At 40.4% G+C, this 19386-nt stretch overlaps 1 long non-coding RNA gene across 1 annotated transcript in view; it reads left to right on the top strand.

Moving 5' to 3' along the window:
* The first annotated feature begins 11714 nt into the window (after positions 1-11714).
* The window catches only part of LOC139356950 (uncharacterized), a 119216-nt gene continuing 111544 nt past the window's right edge, over positions 11715-19386 (top strand). Inside the window, exon 1 of the long non-coding RNA XR_011609493.1 lies at positions 11715-11775. This is a non-coding gene — a long non-coding RNA (uncharacterized lncRNA). The remainder of the gene's footprint in view (positions 11776-19386) is intronic.

Here is a 19386-nt window from a genome sequence, read left to right as displayed (position 1 = left end):
ACTATATTCGGGATTGGGATTTTTTTTTCCTCCCCAGTGCAAAATGCACAGACCTGCTTTTGATGTGACTGGTGTTTGTTTTTGTTTGCTTGTTTTAAATCAAAATAAAAAAGTTCTTCCAAAAATGTGTACATCTCACCACCATGGATTGTCTTCATTGACTATATTTTCTTTATCAGCAGTGGCTTTGCCTGAACATAAACTAGCAGGTTCAGGAAGCCACTATCAGAAGGCAACACAAGCTTAGGCCACAGGAGTAGAAGTACCGTGTCCAGCCACGCCCCTCCTTCCTTGCTCTGACCGTAGCACACTGAGCCCACCACTAATGCCTTCTCCAGTTACCGCAGTCTCATCTTCTATTCTATCGCTCATAGCTAATGTTATTGGCATTTCTTTCTGTAATCTTGATGTTTGTCTCTTCACATAATTTTGATCCACCTTCCACGCTTGTGCTCTTGTCCTTGAAATGCTTGGACAAATATTTTAGCTCCAAGTCAGCAAACACTGCAAATTTAGGCTCCCTCCTCTCCTCTGGCCCATACTGGCTGTTTAACACTTGCCAGCAAATAATGCTGAAAGAAGTGAGAATTGTGGAGTGAATCCAGAAACACAACTGGAGCAGTATGAGGTGATAGCAGATGTTGGAGAAAGAAGATAGGAAAAGTCATGTAGAAATTATTTTGCCTAAATATGAAATAGGATTTTCATTAGGTCCAGCCACTCCATGGCCGATACAGTGCCTTATTGCTGCTTGTAGCCCAAAAGGATCCAACAATTTCTTGAGATTGAATTTGCACAGCCCCTGAGAGAAATGACATCCTACAACCATCCTAAGTTTAGGTGGAAACCGCATGCCCATCCTCAGAGGGTCATGAAACCCTCTTCCTTTTGGTTTGAAGATGCATTGATCAGTCTGCAGCTTGGAATCAGTCCAGGAGCAAATCTCAGCTCTGGCACCTGCTGCTTGATACTGCGAAAGTTGACAAAATATCTCTACAGAATTCTCAAGGATATTCTTCCAGGAAAGTATCCAATGGCTGTGTAATTTCTGAGTCACAGTGCCTGGTCAAGGAGCTAAAAGTGTATAGCAAGACTCAGATGTATAAATAGACACATGTGGTAAAATTCCTGATACAGAAAGGCACAGGACCTCGTGTGGATCCAGACAAGGCTCATGACTTACAATGGGAGCTAAAAATCGCTTTTCAGAGAACACTAGCACCCACACAGAGTGAATTGGGCAAAATATTGGGGCTGGGCCTGCCCAAAGATCTGGATCCTTGGAACAATCTATACTTTTGCTCAGGGCTGGGAGACTGATGCCAGTTGAGAGCTGCTGAGCTAGCCTCTCATTGGGATTGTGCAGCTTTCATCCTCCTCACTGCTTAAGCACAAATTGTGGTGAAAGTATGAAGACTTGATTTCTTTGCAGAAAATGACCCTGAAGTGAAATCCAACTGTTAATGCTTGTAGTGCCAGTGAATACAAAATGCTGCTTCTTAGCCAGAAAATAGCTTAATAAATTACTTTGGTTCTATATTTATAAAACAATTTAGGGTCTATAGGGTTCAACGACATTTTCCAGTTATATTTACTGCAACTGAGGTTGGAATTGCATGCCACAATTTATGCAAATTTAGGGAATTTAGAATATCGTAGAACATTTCTTATGAATGACAAGGGTATGCGCTAGTTCAAATCATTATGGCTAACGTAGAGAGAATATCATGCACTGAAACCCAACTGTTGTCTTTGTGGTCTGGTCTGATGGTTATTCCCGTGCTAATATCGCAGCTTCTGTGATGGTCTGAGACTCACGGTAGAGAACACTGGGAAAAACACAACCAGACGCGTGAACAAGGACTAGTATGGCTTGTTGCTGTTCTTCATGGTCTTTCATGAAGCCAAAAGTAATTTTCTGAAAATAAATGGGCGCTCATTCAAATAAATTATTGAGCAACAACAAAAAGCACATATCAAAAACATCTATGACGGTTTCAAGGGATAATGCGTCATCAGGTCAATGCTTATCGATCTCTCAAGGTTGGATACTTAAGGAGACTGGTTATGTGATACCTGACACAGAATGAGGGCTTTGTGCAGAAATCTTTACATCTGCAGTTCTTTTTTTCGATTGTGAACTGGAGGAAATTACAACCTGTATTCAGTCCCAAGACTTGATGCTTATCCAGGGGGACACTGGATTGTGGCAGCTGGGGTCCCTGTGGCTGGAATAGATTATGGGTGAAGTTAACTTGTGATGCTCAATACAGAACTAACCCACAGGACCACAGTGAGGAGAAAGGAAGACATGAACCCTGACGGAGGCAGGAGTGAGATAAACATGAGTGTGAGTGTGTCACTGCAGAGTGGAGACATCACTGAGAATGTCGCTCACACGTGTCAGGGGCTTTAGCCTAAAATCACTTTAGAGTGATTTTTCTCTTACTACAGGTTTTCCTCTTACTATATTGGGGTGAAGGTGGGGTTCAGTGATACTGAACTTCACTCGCAGAGTTCCTGCTCCAAGATGCTAGAGAAATGATATTCTAGAAAACTTAGAATTCTGGATTCTGCAGAATTCTCTCCCAGATGCTACGTGTTAACGGAATTCTGCTTTCCCTTTCAGGGGCACAAAACTCCTCGTCATTGTACTGAATCCCTTGTAGTGCGATGTGAATGTGTAACCAAATTGTCTTTAAACAAATGTGAATGTGAATGATTCTTGCCAATTTCAGGCATGGCTCCTAAGAAACCTGACACAGATGTGTCTTTATGCCCTTTTTCCCTTCTGAAGATGGGATGCCAACACGGACGATGCCCCAGGAGGAGGGGAAGTCACCAGCTGGAGCCGTCCTGAGTCCCCGAGTTCCTGAGTGGAGCAGAGGCACCCACCAACCAGGAAAACCCATTCTGGACAATTATCTGAGGAAGAAATAGACTTCTATTGCATTTGAGCAGTGGTACCTCAGGGCTGATTTCTTCCAGCAGTCATCCTACTGTGCTGGTGATGCTTTCATTGCCTCTCGGATAGACCTGAACCTTCCCCATCTTGTTTTTTGTCCAGAGAGGCTGTTCTCCATGAACTGCCTCAGGTGCACCCCCTTGCCTTCCAGCTTTTGGTTGGTTGTAGATAACAAGATATAGCACCGCAGATGCGAAGATGGGAGGAGCCCATGGGAGATGAGCAGATAGCAGAAAGCAGGGGGAATCTGTGTATCCACATGTTCCCTCAAGGTTTCTCTGGGCAGTTTCTCTAACAAACTGTCACCAGTGCTGGTGACATCACCCTTCTATCCTCCCTTCAGACCAAGAGTAGGAACAGCTTCCCACTGTCACTACTCTCTGGTTGTTTTGCCGTCTATTATTTCCTTAGCTCCGCCTGCATCTTTGGGTCTTTAAATTTACCTTAAATGGAATAGAGTCTGTGATTCATCTGTGACACATTTGTGTCTTTCCTTAAAAATCGATTTAATTAAAAGCTGTGTTGATCATGTCATGTATTCCTTCTGCAACTCTGGAGGATACAGACACCATAACCAACCTTCTATCTAACCATACTCTTATCCAGCCTCAACCCTTTGTGCTGTTGGTTTCAAAGACATAGCGTGAGCACATTCCCCAGGCTCCCATCCTCACCTTAGAAACGGGAAATAAGCACCCAGAGAAGGAAAGGGACTTTCCAAAGCCTTCATCATTTTCGGGAGAGAACCGGGGCTTTGGTTGAGAAGAAATGAACTTCAAGGAGAAAGCTTTCTAAAGAATAGGGCTGAAACTGGAAACATCACAGTTCCATCTTCAACTGCCAAGGAGGAGTCACAGTGGAAAACATTCCTTGGGATCTGCCCTTAACTAGTTAGGGATTAGGGTTGGCAAGAAAAGTGTGTTGGGACATTCACCCCAGACCCAGGAACCTCAGCCTCCTGTTCTGAATCCACAAGAGTTCCCCAGAGCCACGGCCCCCTGCGTTGATTTCCTGCGGCCGATATCCCTGAAAGCAGCATGCCGGTTGGCCAACACCTCTTCTACTGAGAATCCCCAATTCACATTTATGAAAATAGAGACATTTCCGTCCTCATCAGCAGTGAACCTCATGATTGAATCTGTTTTGGGTAAATATGCTACTCACAAAAGCAATCTGCTTCAGCTGAGAGGGAAGAGTGGCAGAGGTGCAGGGACCGCATCCCTCTTGGATAACTGCAAGGAGATAAGAAAACATGGGATGGAGGTGGGAAACTCATCCTGTAATTCTGAAAGGAACTGTGTTGCATTTTCTCCCTTGGCCTCCCTCATCACCAGCTTTACATCTCAGGGGTCCTGGGGCATTGGAGGGCTAATATGGTCCTCTAAGGAGACTTCTAGTGCCTTCTCTCTTAAATAACTCATTTTCTAGTCCTGCCTCCCTGGTATCCTCCAAACAGCACTCAAAGTAACTCCTGCAGGAGGCGCTGTGGGATCTTTGAAGGCAAGGCCTGTAACTAAGGCTTTTACTTCCAGCACCACTGTGTGGCCTGGCAGATAGCAGGCGTTCAGGGAAGGTTTGTCCTTTCCGTGAATGGAGGTGAGCATGCCCAAAGCATCACGAGGCATGAGCTATTTTTTTAGCATATATGTTCCTCAAATTTCAAGTTTCAAAATTTTAAATTTGCCTATCTTGAAGGCCACATTTAGAAAACTTCTTAAGAAAAAGAACTATCAAATAACCTCTTCCAGGAGATTTAATGCTTTAATAAAGTATAAATTCAATTGCATTTCTAGGGAACAAAACTGCAGGAATTTTTCTGGTGAGTCAAGCTGTGAAAAATTGTATTACAGCTAACATGCCAATTAATTCATCCTTGGGTCAATTATCAGGTATTTCTTTATTCTTATTTGATATCTGGAGGTGCCTTGAAACTACAAATTCCCTGCATCTTTATTAGATTGTCAGATAACTCCGAGTGTGCCACCCCACCCCGAGTCCCTGTCCCTCCCAATCATGCCCATAAAATTTTTTATTTTGAAATCTGCACAAGACTCTGAATTGCCTAAGCTTCACAGCAAACCTCAACATTGTGTGTGTGTGTGTGTGTGTGTGTGTGCACGCGCAAAACTTATCTTCTCTGACCTCTTAGCTCATTCCAAACTTCAATCTAAGCATCTAATCAAACAGTTGTCCCTCTCTATTAGCCCCGTCTTCTTCTGCGGCTCACCTGTTTATCTTCTCGTCTCTCTGGAATAGCCCTTGGAAAGGGTTCCAATTCAATCTCATCAGAGGTTCAAGTAATATTTTTCCAGCTGAATTTGTAATAGATGTCCTACTTTTCTAAATAGAATGTGGGTAACACAGGGAGTCAGAGAGAGAGTGTGAGTATTTTGTTGTTGTCATTGGAAAGAAAAATAAGATTTAGAATATAATTTTAGAACTGAAATAGAACTAAAGGACCAGGGAATCCAGGTCCCTACTGGATAAGTAAGCCAGGAGGCAGAGAGATTCAGTGATGCAGTATGCTCACACCTCACGTTACTGCACGTTTAAGATGATACTGGGATTTGATAGTGATTATGTTGAGTTCATAGGTCAATTATGTATTAACAACCTTAAGTCTGCTGACTCGTGACTGTAAAATATGTTTTTATTCACTTAGGTTTTTTATAATTTTCTTCAACATTTTATATGTTTCAGTATATTGTTCTTGCACATATTTAGTTATATTTATCCCTAAGTATTTTGCATTTTTATTGCTATTATAAATTACATTATTATTTTCAGGTTTTATTTTCAGTTATTCACTGTACGTATGTATAATTTCAATTAATTTTATATACTGAACTTTTACCCTGCAACCTTGCTAAGCTCACTTACTATTTCTAGTAACTTTTTTGTGTTTTTTATATAGACTATAAATAAAGATAACTTTATTTCTTGCTTTCCAAACTGTATTCCCATTATTATTATTATGGGCCTAATTTCACTTATTTCGTGACTTCATGCAGGTGATTTTTTAACACACATTTGTAGACTTTTAGATTTTTTTGCATATGTGATTATGTTTTAAATTCACAGCGCTGTCCAAATACATATTATTGTTGCCTTTATCAAAATAAAAAAACTAGGATCACATTTTATACTGATTTAGCATTAATTCATGTTTCATTTTTCCAAAAGCTACATATAGTCATCAAAGTCCTATTCCACATGACCCTACGATGCTACAAATAACAGTTAGCCCTAGTGGTCCATGATGTATCCTTTCCCCTCTGAAATGCGAAGGAGTTCTCTCTTACTGCTACAACATTCACTCCCTCGCAGAACGCTTCATTCCCTATCTCCTTCCTTCTTTCCATCCTCTTTTTTCCACGCATGTACACAGGGCACCTGCTCCTACCACACAGCAAATCAGCCTTGGGAATAAATAAAACCCATGCCCTCAAGTTGCTCCACAGCTAGTATGGAGATTATATATTATTGAGGCGATTTCTGGAGACACACATATGATGTAGTGGGTGTAGAGAGGAAGGCGTGTGCATACCTGCAGAGGGCACTCAGAACCGACCTCCTACAACTAGGGAAGAAAAGGTGCAAAGACGTCAAAAAAAAAAAAAAAAAAAAACCACACACACACACACAAAACAATCCCCTTTTTTACTGTGCTTCAAGGACATTTTGGATGTCACGTAGACAGTGATGAGAAATATGTTTGGATGGTGTGTTAGTTATGATTCAGACAGAAAAATGGAAATGACTCTAGGTGTTTCAAGCAGAAATAATGTAATGCAGAGAATTAGTTACAGAGGGACAGTAGAACCGAGCAGCTTCACAGAGAATGGTGAGACTTCATGGGCTTAGCAAGCAGCAGGTACCTCTGGTACTCTAGGGTTGGAGGGCTCAGACAAGAATGCTGCTAGCAGGATTCAAGAGCCAGGGCTGCCCAGAGTGAGCTAAAACTGGGGTGAGACTGATTAGGAGGAGTTGGCATCTCCCTGAAAGCACTTTTTCTGGGGCAGCTGGTGGGAACAGAGAGAACGTACAAAGAAATGTCCTCCCTCTGCCCTGCCTCTGTCCTCAAACCTCCTGTTGAATGAAGTTAGCAGGAAGACAGAGGGCAGGAGATTCTAGGTAATGGAACTTACTATGATACAGAAACAGAAAGAAGAGGAACTAGCTTGAGACAAAACAGGCAAACGACAGGCATGGAGGGGTGAGCAGGGACCGTGGAAAGGAGGCCAGGCGGAGAATCATGAAGACACTGAGCTTGTTGCTCTGCCTTCTCCTCCGCCTTGTGCATCTCGCAGCTGCTGAGGCTACAGATGGCCAAAGATACACTATTAAATAAGGTCTGAAAAGTGGATTATAAGGTTCATATCATGATAGGTAATTAGATAATACATATCAATATATCAAGCTTCCAAAAAAAAAAAAAAAACATAAGTGTGATAAAGTTCCAATTAGAATGTCAATAATATATGCAGGGATTGAATAAAAGTGCTGGAAAGATTTCATGAAAGTATAAATCCTGGAGAATCAATGAGGACATTTTGAAATGACCTTTGAATTTTGAATTGCTAGTATAGCAAATCAGTACTACAGAGCTACTGATATTATATGGCTATGGTTTAGTCTAGGAACACATAGACACATCAATGGACTAGAAAACGGAATAAAGTAAAAGACCACATTGGTTGTGAGAATGTGATAAATGGCAATGATGGCATTTTAATCCAGTGGTAAGGAATGGATTGTTTAATAAATGGTACAGACACAGCTGGTTATCCATCTGGAGGAATATAAAACTGGACCCCCTTCTTACATCATGGCCAAATACAAATTCCAAATGGATTAAAGTCTTAAATGTAAAAAACAAAAAAAAAAAAAAAGGAAATCCTGGAACCTCGATAGACATTATCATGGCAACATAGATATGAACCTACCGGAATTGACTTGAAAATTTTAATTATTTATCATGAGAGATGCCATAAGCATCTCTTATGCACCATAAGCACAAAACATAACAAAACTACTTGGAGAAGTATTTTCAATGAGGACAGATGTCGATTATTAATAATAGACAAATATCTTTTACACATTTGCAAAAAGAGAACAAACAATGTAAGTGAAAAAAATGGGCAAAGGATTAGAAGAGACCATTTACACAGGAGCAAATCCAAATGGCCGGCAGATACGTGAAGAGATTCTCAGATGTAGCAGTGATGAGGGAAGTGAAAATTGATGCATCAATGACGATTTCTTTACATTTATGAGTCTGCCAACTTTTTTAAACAAAAAGGAAAAATTATACTTATTGATAGCAGATAGGTGAGGGTAGGGCACCCTCACATTGCTGGAGTAATCTGACAACGTTTTAGAAACAGTTTATAAGACTCTAAACTTAGAAACATATATTCTTTTTGATGCAGCAACTACAACTCTAGGAGCTGTCCTATAGAATTAAAAAGCATTCACAAAGGGACTGCCCATCAGTAGGGAATGTCTGGAATAAACTCTTGCATATCTATAGCATGGAATGCTAAAAAAAAATATCAACAAATGAATTGGAGTCATGTCAATGGACTTGGAAGATTTCTGCAAAATTTGTTTTCAGTCTGTATAAGATGTCTTTTGTGGAATAAACAAATTTTGAGCAGAATAAACATTTCTATGCATGTGTGTCTACAAAAGATAATATGAGTACAGAGAAAAATATAGACGAATATGGAGGTTATATGGAGACAAATATAGGTTCTATGGAGGCTATGAATTTGAGTTTACTAACAAGGAAGTGGTCTTTTAGTGGAGGAAAAAAAGGAGAATCGAATGAGGAGGCTGGTGTAAAGTATGGGGAAAAGATTAATCTTTTAATATAATAGAATATTGAATATAATAGAATATAATAGAATAAAATAATCTTTCCCATCTTAATATATGATATGATCATGTTAATGTAGTCACATGAGGTGATATTTGTTACATAAAATATCATTATACCACAGTGTGTATAGTTACATAAAACTATATGCATGTGTATGTTCACACATACAGACATACATTTATTATGTAATTATATAGGATACATATATATGATTGCTCATGAATACAAACAAATGCCTCCAGCATGGGGGCCTTTCATGCATTCAGCAGGTCTGCATCTTCCATTGCCTTGTGGCTGATGTCATAGTGGCTTTTGCTGCACAGGTGGAGAGAGGTTAACCAGAAAGCCTACTTCTGCAGTCCACATGGCTTTTGTAAACTAGCTATGGGATTAATTAGAACAAGTGACACTGTTTATCTTTTCCATTTATTTTAGTTTGTGATTTTCCTAAGTGACTGCTGCAAGGCTGAGTCAATTACATTTCCCTTTCCCTTGGGTTTCCCCGAGAAAGAACCACTGCATCCATTTCGGAAATGCTAAGAAAGTAGAAATTATTTAGCTTGCCTGCCTTAGCGTTAGTTTTCTCATCTGTGAAATGAAGGTAATGATACCTATTTTGTCCCTGTCTCATAAGGCTAACATGGAAATTAATAAGATAATTAATTGGATACCAGCTCCTACTAAAGCTGTACCATGTATGTAAAGTTTCTTACTGTTCGTAAGTTTTCAACTCTGGACTGCATGTACCTTTCACTTTTGTAACGGTGGCTTCGAGGGTGTGCCTGATCTGTTGTAATTAAGCAGAAGGTAAAATACTGCAGTGACTAAGAGAAAATCAAAGTCCCTTTTATTCATAGATGGATAATCAACTATTTTGCAACAAAGCTTTTGGTACTTGGAAAATCAACTTAAATTCCAAGAATGACTTCGGTAGTCCCACCAAAAACAAAAAAATTCAGCTCCTCTCCTTCATCTTCACGGATGTAGGTTATAACTCCTAACCCTCATTTTCTGTTTCTTTTGTTGCTACCATCAACATTTCCCTCCCATCACCTCTGGATGCAGCCTGTTCACTGTGCTTGCATCAAAGCAATCCTGTTATAAACTCAGAAATACATTTCTGAAACACAAATCTAGTCCCTCAAAGAATTTTGCCCGGTTCTTCTTTGTTTTCCAGACAAAATCCACAGTCTTTTAAATGATGTCAAGTGATCCTCCATGCCCTGACTCCTCCCTACTTCTCAAAGCTCACACTGGCGTTCTGTTGACTGCTTCCTGGCCATTGTTCACTGACAACTGTAGAGAGGATGGGAAGGTGGCTTTCACTGCCGGGTCTGCATAGTATCCGCTGCCCACTATGACCTCCACCTGCCCCACCCACAACAGTCGTCAGTGATGATGGAGCTGGGCCCCAGGCAGCAGCAGGAGCTGGGGTTTGGACCCCAGGGCTGCAGCAGTACTGGCACACCGCTGGGTGACTGGGAAGGAGGTTGGACTGAGCAAGGCTATGTGTAAATGGAAGAGCACTGTAGGGTTCTGGCCATTAAAATCCTGGAAAGGGAAGGATAAGCGTGGAGTCTAGTTGGAGGTAGGAAGAAAGGAAGTTTGTGATTTGGAAGAAAAGTGAGCCTGGAGGGATGCCCTCAGGATGACTGGGTAGAGTACATTTTAGCTGTCTCAAGTTTACCTTTTTTTTTTTTTTTTTTTAAGACACAGTGTTGCTCCGTTGCCCAGACTGGAGTGCAATGGGGCGATCTCAGCTCACTGCATCATCCACCTCCAGGGTTCAAGCGACTCTCCTGCCTCAGCCTCCTGAGTAGCTGGGATTACAGGCACGCCCCACCACGCCGGCTAATTTTTTTGTATTTTTACTAGAGACGGGGGTTTCACTATGTTGGTCAGGCCGGTCTCGAACTCCTGACCTGGTGAACTGCCCGCCTTGCCCTCCCAGAGTGTCAAGTTTACTTTTTGAAAGACACATCTTCCATTGTCCTTTTGTTTTCCTCAAAGCAAACAGCAGGCCTACCAGTCCCCTTCCCCTCCTCATCTCCCTAAAGGCTGTGCTTGGGCCTTAGAGTGTGCCTCACCTGGTGTTTATAGCCCATAAGTCTCAGCGGGGAGCAAAGCAACTCTTAACCCTGCATGCACCAGTGAGAATCAAAATGGAAATGGATGTTCATCTCACAAGGACGTGGATGCATGCGTGGAAGTTAGAAAGCGTGGCTAAGCTGACATGGATAGAAGCTTCACAGCTGGCTCTTGGCCGGGACGGGTAGTAGAGCAGGCAGCCCCAATTGGTAGCTTCTGCAGATTTCTATGGTGTAGATATCCGTGGGCATACGGTAACATGGCCAATAACTATCAAGCCACCATTTTGTTTGTTTTTTAATGGCTTTCAGAAGTCACAATAACTTAAAATACAGCTCTCCTGACCCAGTACAAACCAGTAACAGCACACCACCCAGCAAAAACAAGCAGCTTCTGGGACACACGCATGACTCTTCCAATAGTTAGGAACTTCCTCTTAGTTAGGAACTATGAGATTAAATGAACGGTTAAATAAGCACAGACCATAACTGGAGCCAACACTAACCCACATCTCTGGGAAGCATGCATGGAGTGTGTTCTAGAAGACAGCACACGTGACATTTTATGAGACTAAGTCCAGGCATACAAATCAATTTCCTACAGATGCTCAAAGGCACCCACGAACTTGCCGATGTCACTAGGCCTCCCTTCATCACTCCAGTTTTTTAAGGACTACTCGGCTGACTGGCCTTCTAATATAGAGGTAGCAACTACCTCATCTCTTGCAAACCTCATGACACTGAGATGTAGGAATCATTCTTCCCACTTTGTCAACAGGGAAACTGAAGCTCGAAGAGCTCAAGGAGCTTTCTGTGGCAACCTCGCTTACAGACAACTGGTGAGTAAATTAGGATATCCAGAAGCTCATATAGACTTCGTGGGAATGTTTCACTCTGTATGTCATATGCAATTTGATTAACTCTCAGACCTTGAAGTTAGCAACTGTTGTCCACTTTACAGTAATCTGTATGTAATCAATATTTTCTAAATAAATTAATTTTAGATAATTTTCCCAAGAGACCATTATAAATAACAGCCACTTGACAATAAAAATCGCCCCCCCACTGTCCTCCTGAGTGGATGGGAGGGACAGGTAGATTAGTTGACAATTGCTGCTCCTTTTAACGCTGAAATCACTTGGAAAGCTTTGATTTTATTATATCTGCCACTTATTAAGCCCCTCCCCATGTACAAGCTGTTTTATATATCGAGCCTCACTTCATCTGCATCTTAAAAGTAACAAAGCCCTATTTCCACTGTACAGCTGAAAAAAAAATAAAAAAGTAGTTCTGGCAGTTAAGTGATTTGCCTAGATATGCACAAATTATAGGGGACAGAGTTGACACTCATGTCCAGTTCTGCCCAATGTCAATTTCCACACTTGTTCTCCTTGATGGCAGAACCTCCCTGCTCCCTTGTCCTCTATCACCCTACTCTCTGGCGCACCACTGGGGTCACCTCCTGTCTCACCCTGAGGGTAGCACATGTGGGCTGTTGTTAGAACTGAGGGAAAAACCCTTTCTTCCACCTGGGCTCTGGCGCTTTCGACATATTTAAATCGAAAATCCAAACATGTGCCACTCAGCACAACAGTCACCTCTACCAATCTGATTCCAAATGCAAAGCTGTTCAATAACGCTGATTAGAAAGTTCAGGGAGTTACGACATGCCATGACCCACTGGACCCGTGCTGCAGCCTTAATCATAATTGGAGCTTGTCTAGAATCCCTGCGTTCCTCGGTGCTAACATATAGGATTTTAATCACAAATTTGCAGCTCCATCTCATCATGAAGGGGAGAAATCCCTCACAATGTTGTTAATTGACCTTAATCTAATGTGATGTGTAATACACTCAGCTGGATCCTCAGGCACTCTAGAAATAGAACAGTAAAACACCTCTTAAATCTAAATTATATTTGAAATAGTAGATTAGATTATTCCCAGCATCTGCAAACAAACCATAGCCTGCTGAAATTTATCTTGCACTTTCCAAACAAGGCGAAGACTGCAGCCTGACATGCTGAATGCTTTATGAGTTCATCTGCGCTGAAAGTCAGGTGCTTGTCTTCCTAATCCACTAAATGGCTGCTGCCTGCAAGGGGATGAGTTCTCTGGTAGAAGAGTGCGGACCCCACACCTGTGCTGGCTCTGAGGTCAGGCTGACCTGTGAAGGACAAGGTTGTATGTCAGACAGACTGGGCTCATTACCACGTCAGTATTTACCAGCTCTGTGATCTTAGGCAAGTGATTTTAACATTTCTGAGCCACTGACTTCTCCTTGGTGGAGTTCTGAGGGACTGAGCATTGTAGAAAAATCTGCTTACAGCTGTAGGACATTCGTGGAAGTTGATGATATGACCATGTAAAATCTACTCTTCTTCTATTTTTGTTTTTAATGAACACTTCATTTTAGATAATATAGATGAGCATACAGGTATGATAAATAATACAGAGACCTGTTTATTATAGATGAGCATACAGGTTTGATAAATAATACAGAGACCTCTCATTTACCTGTTACCCAGTTTTCCTCAATAGTAGTATCTTACAAAATTGTATTACAGTATCACAACTAGGATATCATCAATGTTACAGTCAAGATAAAGAACAATTCTATTATCACTGGGATCCTCACATCGCTCTTTCAGAGAATCCCCTAGCCCCTCACTTCTGCCCTCCTTAATCACTGGCAGCTACTAATCTATTCTCAATTTCTGTAATTTCATCATTCAAAAGTTTTATAGAAACAGCACCATTCAGTATGCAAGCTTTGGGGATTGACTTTTTCACTCATCATAAGTCCCTGGAGATTGATCCACGTTGTTGCATGCACCCATTGCTTCACTGCTTTTCCTTGCTGAGTAGTATTTCACAGTCAGGATTTACTAGCTTGTTTAACCACTTACTGGCTTAAAGATAACTGGGCTGTTTCCAGTTTTTGACTTTTACAAGTGAAGTTGCTATGAACATTTGAGTACAGGTTTTTGTGAACAAATAGTTTAATTTTTACTGGATGAATGACCAAGAGCACAAGTGCTGGACCATTTGGTAGTTGCATGTTTGCTTGTATAAGAAACTGCCAAACTTTTCCCAAGTGACTGTGCCTTTTCATATACCTCACCGACAATATATCACTGATTCAGTCCTTCAACATGCACTCCACATGGCTGTTATCACTATTTAAAGAAAAAAAAGTAGCCATTCTGGTAAGTTTGTCATGATATCTCATTGTGGTTTTAGTATACATATCCCTAATGTCTAATGATGCTGTGCACCTTTCTATTTGCTTATCTACCATCTGTATATCCTCAAGTGAAGTGTCTGTTCATGTCCTTTACTAATTTTCTAATTGAAATGTTTGTATTTTTCTTGTGGATTTTAAGACCTACATTCTATATTCTATACTGGTCCTTTGTTAGATATGTCATTTGCAAATCTTTTTCTCCAGTCTATAACTTGTCTTTGCATCTTCTTATTAGGGTTTTGCAGTGAGCTCAAGTTTTTAATTTGATGATTTCTAATTATAAATTTCCTTGAATGGGTTGTGAATTTAGTGTCAAACCTAAGAACTCTTTGCTCAACTCCATATTCTGAAAGTTTTCTCCTATGTGTTATCTATAAGTTATATAGCACTATATTTTGTATCTAAGTCCATGATTCATTTGGAGTTAACCTTTATATAATCTATGATATTTAGGTGAAGGTTCATTTGTAATCTAAGGATGTGTAATTGTTTTGGTACCATTTATTGAAAAAGCTACCCTTCTTCCATTGAATTGCTTTTGCACCTTTGTCAAAAATCAGTTGAGTGTATTTTTGTGGGTTTATATCTGGATCTTTATGTTGTTCCATTGATCTATGTCTATGTGAAACCAGCTCTATACAATTTGTAAAATTAATCAGGGAAGAAGGGAGCGGGGAAACAAAGGTAAACCAAGCTTGCAGCACACTCGGCATTGATCGCTAGGTCAGTTTGCTCCCCGATCTGCTTCCTATTGTCCTAGAACCACACAGACACGGCTGGGCATGGTGGCTCACACCTGTAATCCCAGCACTTTGGGAGGCTGAGGCGGGTCACCTGAGGTCAGGAGTTCAAGACCAGCCTGGCCAACATGGCGAAACCCTGTCTCTACTAAAAATAAAAAATAAAAAAAATAACTGAGCGTAAGGGTGGGCCCCTGTAATCCCAGCTACTCCAGAGGCTGAGGCAAGAGAATCGCTTGAACCTGGGAGTTGGAGGTTGCAGTGAGCGGAGATCGCGCCACTGCACTCCAGTCTGGGCAACAGAGCGGGACTCCATCTCAAAACAACAAAGCAAACAAACAGAAAAAAAGAACCACCCAGACATGGTTACATGATTATAGTTCTCCTTACCTGCTCTGTAGATAACAACTTGAACATTATGAAATGTTAAATTTTCCCTTTGAGCTATTCTTTCATCTTCTGCATACTAATGAAACTGCTGACTCAGTTGGTATGAAGAACCCCACTGATATCAGCTGGTGTAAAGGACCCCACTTATACCAGCTGTCTGTGGGACCCTGTGAGAAGCTGACTCATCAAAGAAAGGGGTCATCACATCCTGATGATTTCATCCCCCTTATCCTGACCAATCAATGGTCTCAATTGTCCAGGCCCTCACCCTCCATGATCCCCTTGAAAACCCCAAGCCATAAGTCCTTGGGGAAGTGGATTTGAGAGTTTCAAATTCCAAAGGGCACCATCTCCTTGCTTGGTGCCCTGCACTCATTAAACTCTTCCTCTGCAGCAAACCCTGCTGTGTCAGGGTATTGGTCTGTTACTGCACAGTGGCATAAGAACATGATGCTCCTACAGTATATGTTTCCACCAGTAACACACCACTGATCACTGTGGCTTTGTGGCAGGCCTTAATACTGGGGAGAGTGATTCTTCCATTTAATTATTCTTTTACAAGAACTTTTTAGCTAAGAACTTTGCCTTTTCATACAAATTTTAGGATAAACTTATCTATGTCCACAAAAAACCTCCTTGGAATTCTAATACAAATTTAATAAAACATATGGATTAATTTAGAGAGGAGTGACAACTTTACTATGCTGTGTCTCCCAATCCATGAATATGTTATCTCTCTTTATGTACTTAGGTCTTCTTTATTTTAATAACATTATAACAATTTTACATATATTAATTCTGTATAGGTTTTGTTAAGCACATACCTAAGTATGTCATTTTCACTGCAGCAATTGTAAATGGTTATCATGTGTTTAATTTTGGATTCTGCATGTTTATTTTTAGTTTAGTTTTATATGTAAGTAAAATTGATCATTTTGTGTTGATATATCCTCTAACTTTGCTGAAGTCACTTAATTAGTTCTAGTTGTTGTTTTGGAGGGTGGGGTTTTTTTTATTATTATTATACTTTAAGTTCTAGGGTACATGTGCACAACGTGCAGGTTTGTTACATATGTATACATATGCCATGTTAGTAAGTGGTGGATTCTTTGGGGATTTTCTATATAGACAACCATGTCAACTGAAAATAGGAGCTGTTTCTTTTCTTGCTTTTCATTCTGTATCCCTATTATTTATTTTTCTTGCCCTATTCCAGTGGACAAAAGTTTTCACACTATGTTGAATAAGAGGGATGAGAACTAAGAATGATGGTTTCCAGCTGCATCCATGTCCCTACAAAGGACACAAACTCATCCTTTTTGATGGCTGCATAGTATTCCATGGTGTATATGTGCCACATTTTCTTAATCCAGTCTGTCACTGATGGACATTTGGGTTGATTCCAAGTCTTTGCTATTGTGAATAGTGCCGCAATGAACATACGTGTGCATGTGTCTTTATAGCAGCATGATTTATAATCCTTTGGGTATATACCCAGTAATGGGATGGCTGGGTCATATGGTACATCTAGTTCTAGATCTTTGAGGAATCGCCATACTGTTTTCCATAATGGTTGAACTAGTTTACAATCTCACCAACAGTGTAAAAGTGTTCCTATTTCTCCACATCCTCTCCAGCACCTGTTGTTTCCTGACTTTTTAATGATTGCCATTCTAACTGGTGTGAGATGGTATCTCATTGTGGTTTTGATTTGCATTTCTCTGATGGCCAGTGATGATGAGCATTTTTTCATGTGTCTGTTGGCTGTATGAATGTCTTCTTTTGAGAAATGTCTGTTCATATCCTTTGCCCACTTTTTGATGGGGTTGTTTGTTTTTTTCTTGTAAATTTGTTTGAGTTCTTTGTAGGTTCTGGATATTAGCCCTTTGTCAGATGAGTAGATTGCAAAAATTTTCTCCCATTCTGTAGGTTGCCTGTTCACTCTGATGGTAGTTTCTTTTGCTGTGCAGAAGCTCTTTAGTTTAATGAGATCCCATTTGTCAATTTTGGCTTTTGCTGCCATTGCTTTTGGTGTTTTAGACATGAAATCTTTGCCCATGCCTATGTCCTGAATGGTACTACCTAGGTTTTCCTCTAGGATTTTTATGGTATTAGGACTAACATTTAAGTTGCTAATCCATCTTGAATTAATTTTCGTATAAGGAGTAAGGAAAGGATCCAGTTTCAGCTTTCTACTTATGGCTAGCCAATTTTCCCAGCACCATTTATTAAATAGGGAATCGTTTCCCCATTTCTTGTTTCTCTCAGGTTTGTCAAAGATCAGATGGCTGTAGATGTGTGGTATTATTTCTGAGGACTCTGTTCTGTTCCATTGGTCTACATCTCTATTTTGGTACCAGTACCATGCTGTTTTGGTTACTGTAGCCTTGTAGTATAGTTTGAAGTCAGGTAGCGTGATGCCTCCAGCTTTGTTCTTTTGACTTAGGATTGTCTTGGAGATGCGGGCTCTTTTTTGGTTCCATATGAACTTTAAAGCAGTTTTTTCCAATTCTGTGAAGAAACTCATTGGTAGCTTGATGGGGATGGCATTGAATCTATAAATAACCTTGGGCAGTATGGCCATTTTCACGATATTGATTCTTCCTATCCATGAGCATGGTATGTTCTTCCATTTGTTTGTGTCCTCTTTTATTTCACTGAGCAGTGGTTTGTAGTTCTCCTTGAAGAGGTCCTTTACATCCCTTGTAAATTGGATTCCTAGGTATTTTATTCTCTTTGAAGCAATTGTGAATGGAAGTTCATTCCTGATTTGGCTCTCTGTTTCTCTGTTACTGGTGTATAAGAATGCTTGTGATTTTTGCACATTAATTTTGTATCCTGAGACTTTGCTGAAGTTGCTTATCAGCTTAAGGAGATTTTGGGCTGAGACAATGGGATTTTCTAAATATACAATCATGTCATCTGCAAAGAGGGACAATTTGACTTCTTCTTTTCCTAACTGAATACCCTTGATTTCTTTCTCTTGCCTGATTGCCCTAGCCAGAACTTCCAACACTATGTTGAATAGGAGTGGTGAGAGAGGGCATCCCTGTCTTGTGCCAGTTTTCAAAGGGAATTTTTCCAGTTTTTGCCCATTCAGTATGATATTGGCTGTGGGTTTGTCATAAATAGCTCTTATTATTTTGAGGTACGTTCCATCAATACCGAATTTATTGAGCGTTTTTAGCATGAAGGGCTGTTGAATTTTGTCAAAAGCCTTTTCTGCATCTATTGAGATAATCATGTGGTTCTTGTCTTTGGTTCTGTTTATATGCTGGATTATGTTTATTGATTTGTGAATGTTGAACCAGCCTTGCATCCCAGGATGAAGCCCACTTGATCATGGTGGATAAGCTTTTTGATGTGTTGCTGAATCCGGTTTGCCAGTATTTTATTGAGGATTTTTGCATCGATGTTCATCAGGGATATTGGTCTAAAATTCTCTGTTTTTGTTGTGTCTCTGCCAGGCTTTGGTATCAGGATGATGTTGGCCTCATAAAATGAGTTAGGGAGGATACCCTCTTTTTCTATTGATTGGAATAGTTTCAGAAGGAATGGTACCAACTCCTCCTTGTACCTCTGGTAGAATTCAGCTGTGAATCCATCTGGTCCTGGACTTTTTTTGGTTGGTAGGCTATTAATTGTTGCCTCAATTTCAGAGCCTGCTATTGGTCTATTCAGGGATTCAACTTCTTCCTGGTTTAGTCTTGGAAGAGTGTAAGTGTTCAGGAAATTATCCATTTCTTCTAGATTTTCCAGTTTATTTGCGTAGAGGTGTTTATAGTATTCTCTGATGGTAGTTTGTATTTCTGTGGGGTCGGTGGTGATATCCCCTTTATCATTTTTAATTGCGTCGATTTGATTCTTCTCTCTTTTCTTCTTTATTAGTCTGGCTAGTGGTCTGTCAATTTTGTTGATCTTTTCAAAAAACCAACTCCTGGATTCATTGATTTTTTGGAGGGTTTTTTGTGTCTCTATCTCCTTCAGTTCTGCTCTGATCTTAGTTATTTCTTGCCTTCTGCTAGCTTTCGAATGTGTTTGCTCTTGCTTCTCTAGTTCTTTTAATTGAGATGT

The sequence above is a fragment of the Macaca nemestrina genome, chromosome 11, assembly GCF_043159975.1.
Source record: "Macaca nemestrina isolate mMacNem1 chromosome 11, mMacNem.hap1, whole genome shotgun sequence".
In the NCBI taxonomy this organism is placed as follows: Eukaryota; Metazoa; Chordata; class Mammalia; order Primates; family Cercopithecidae; genus Macaca; species Macaca nemestrina.
This window is presented reverse-complemented; position numbering and strand designations above follow the sequence as displayed.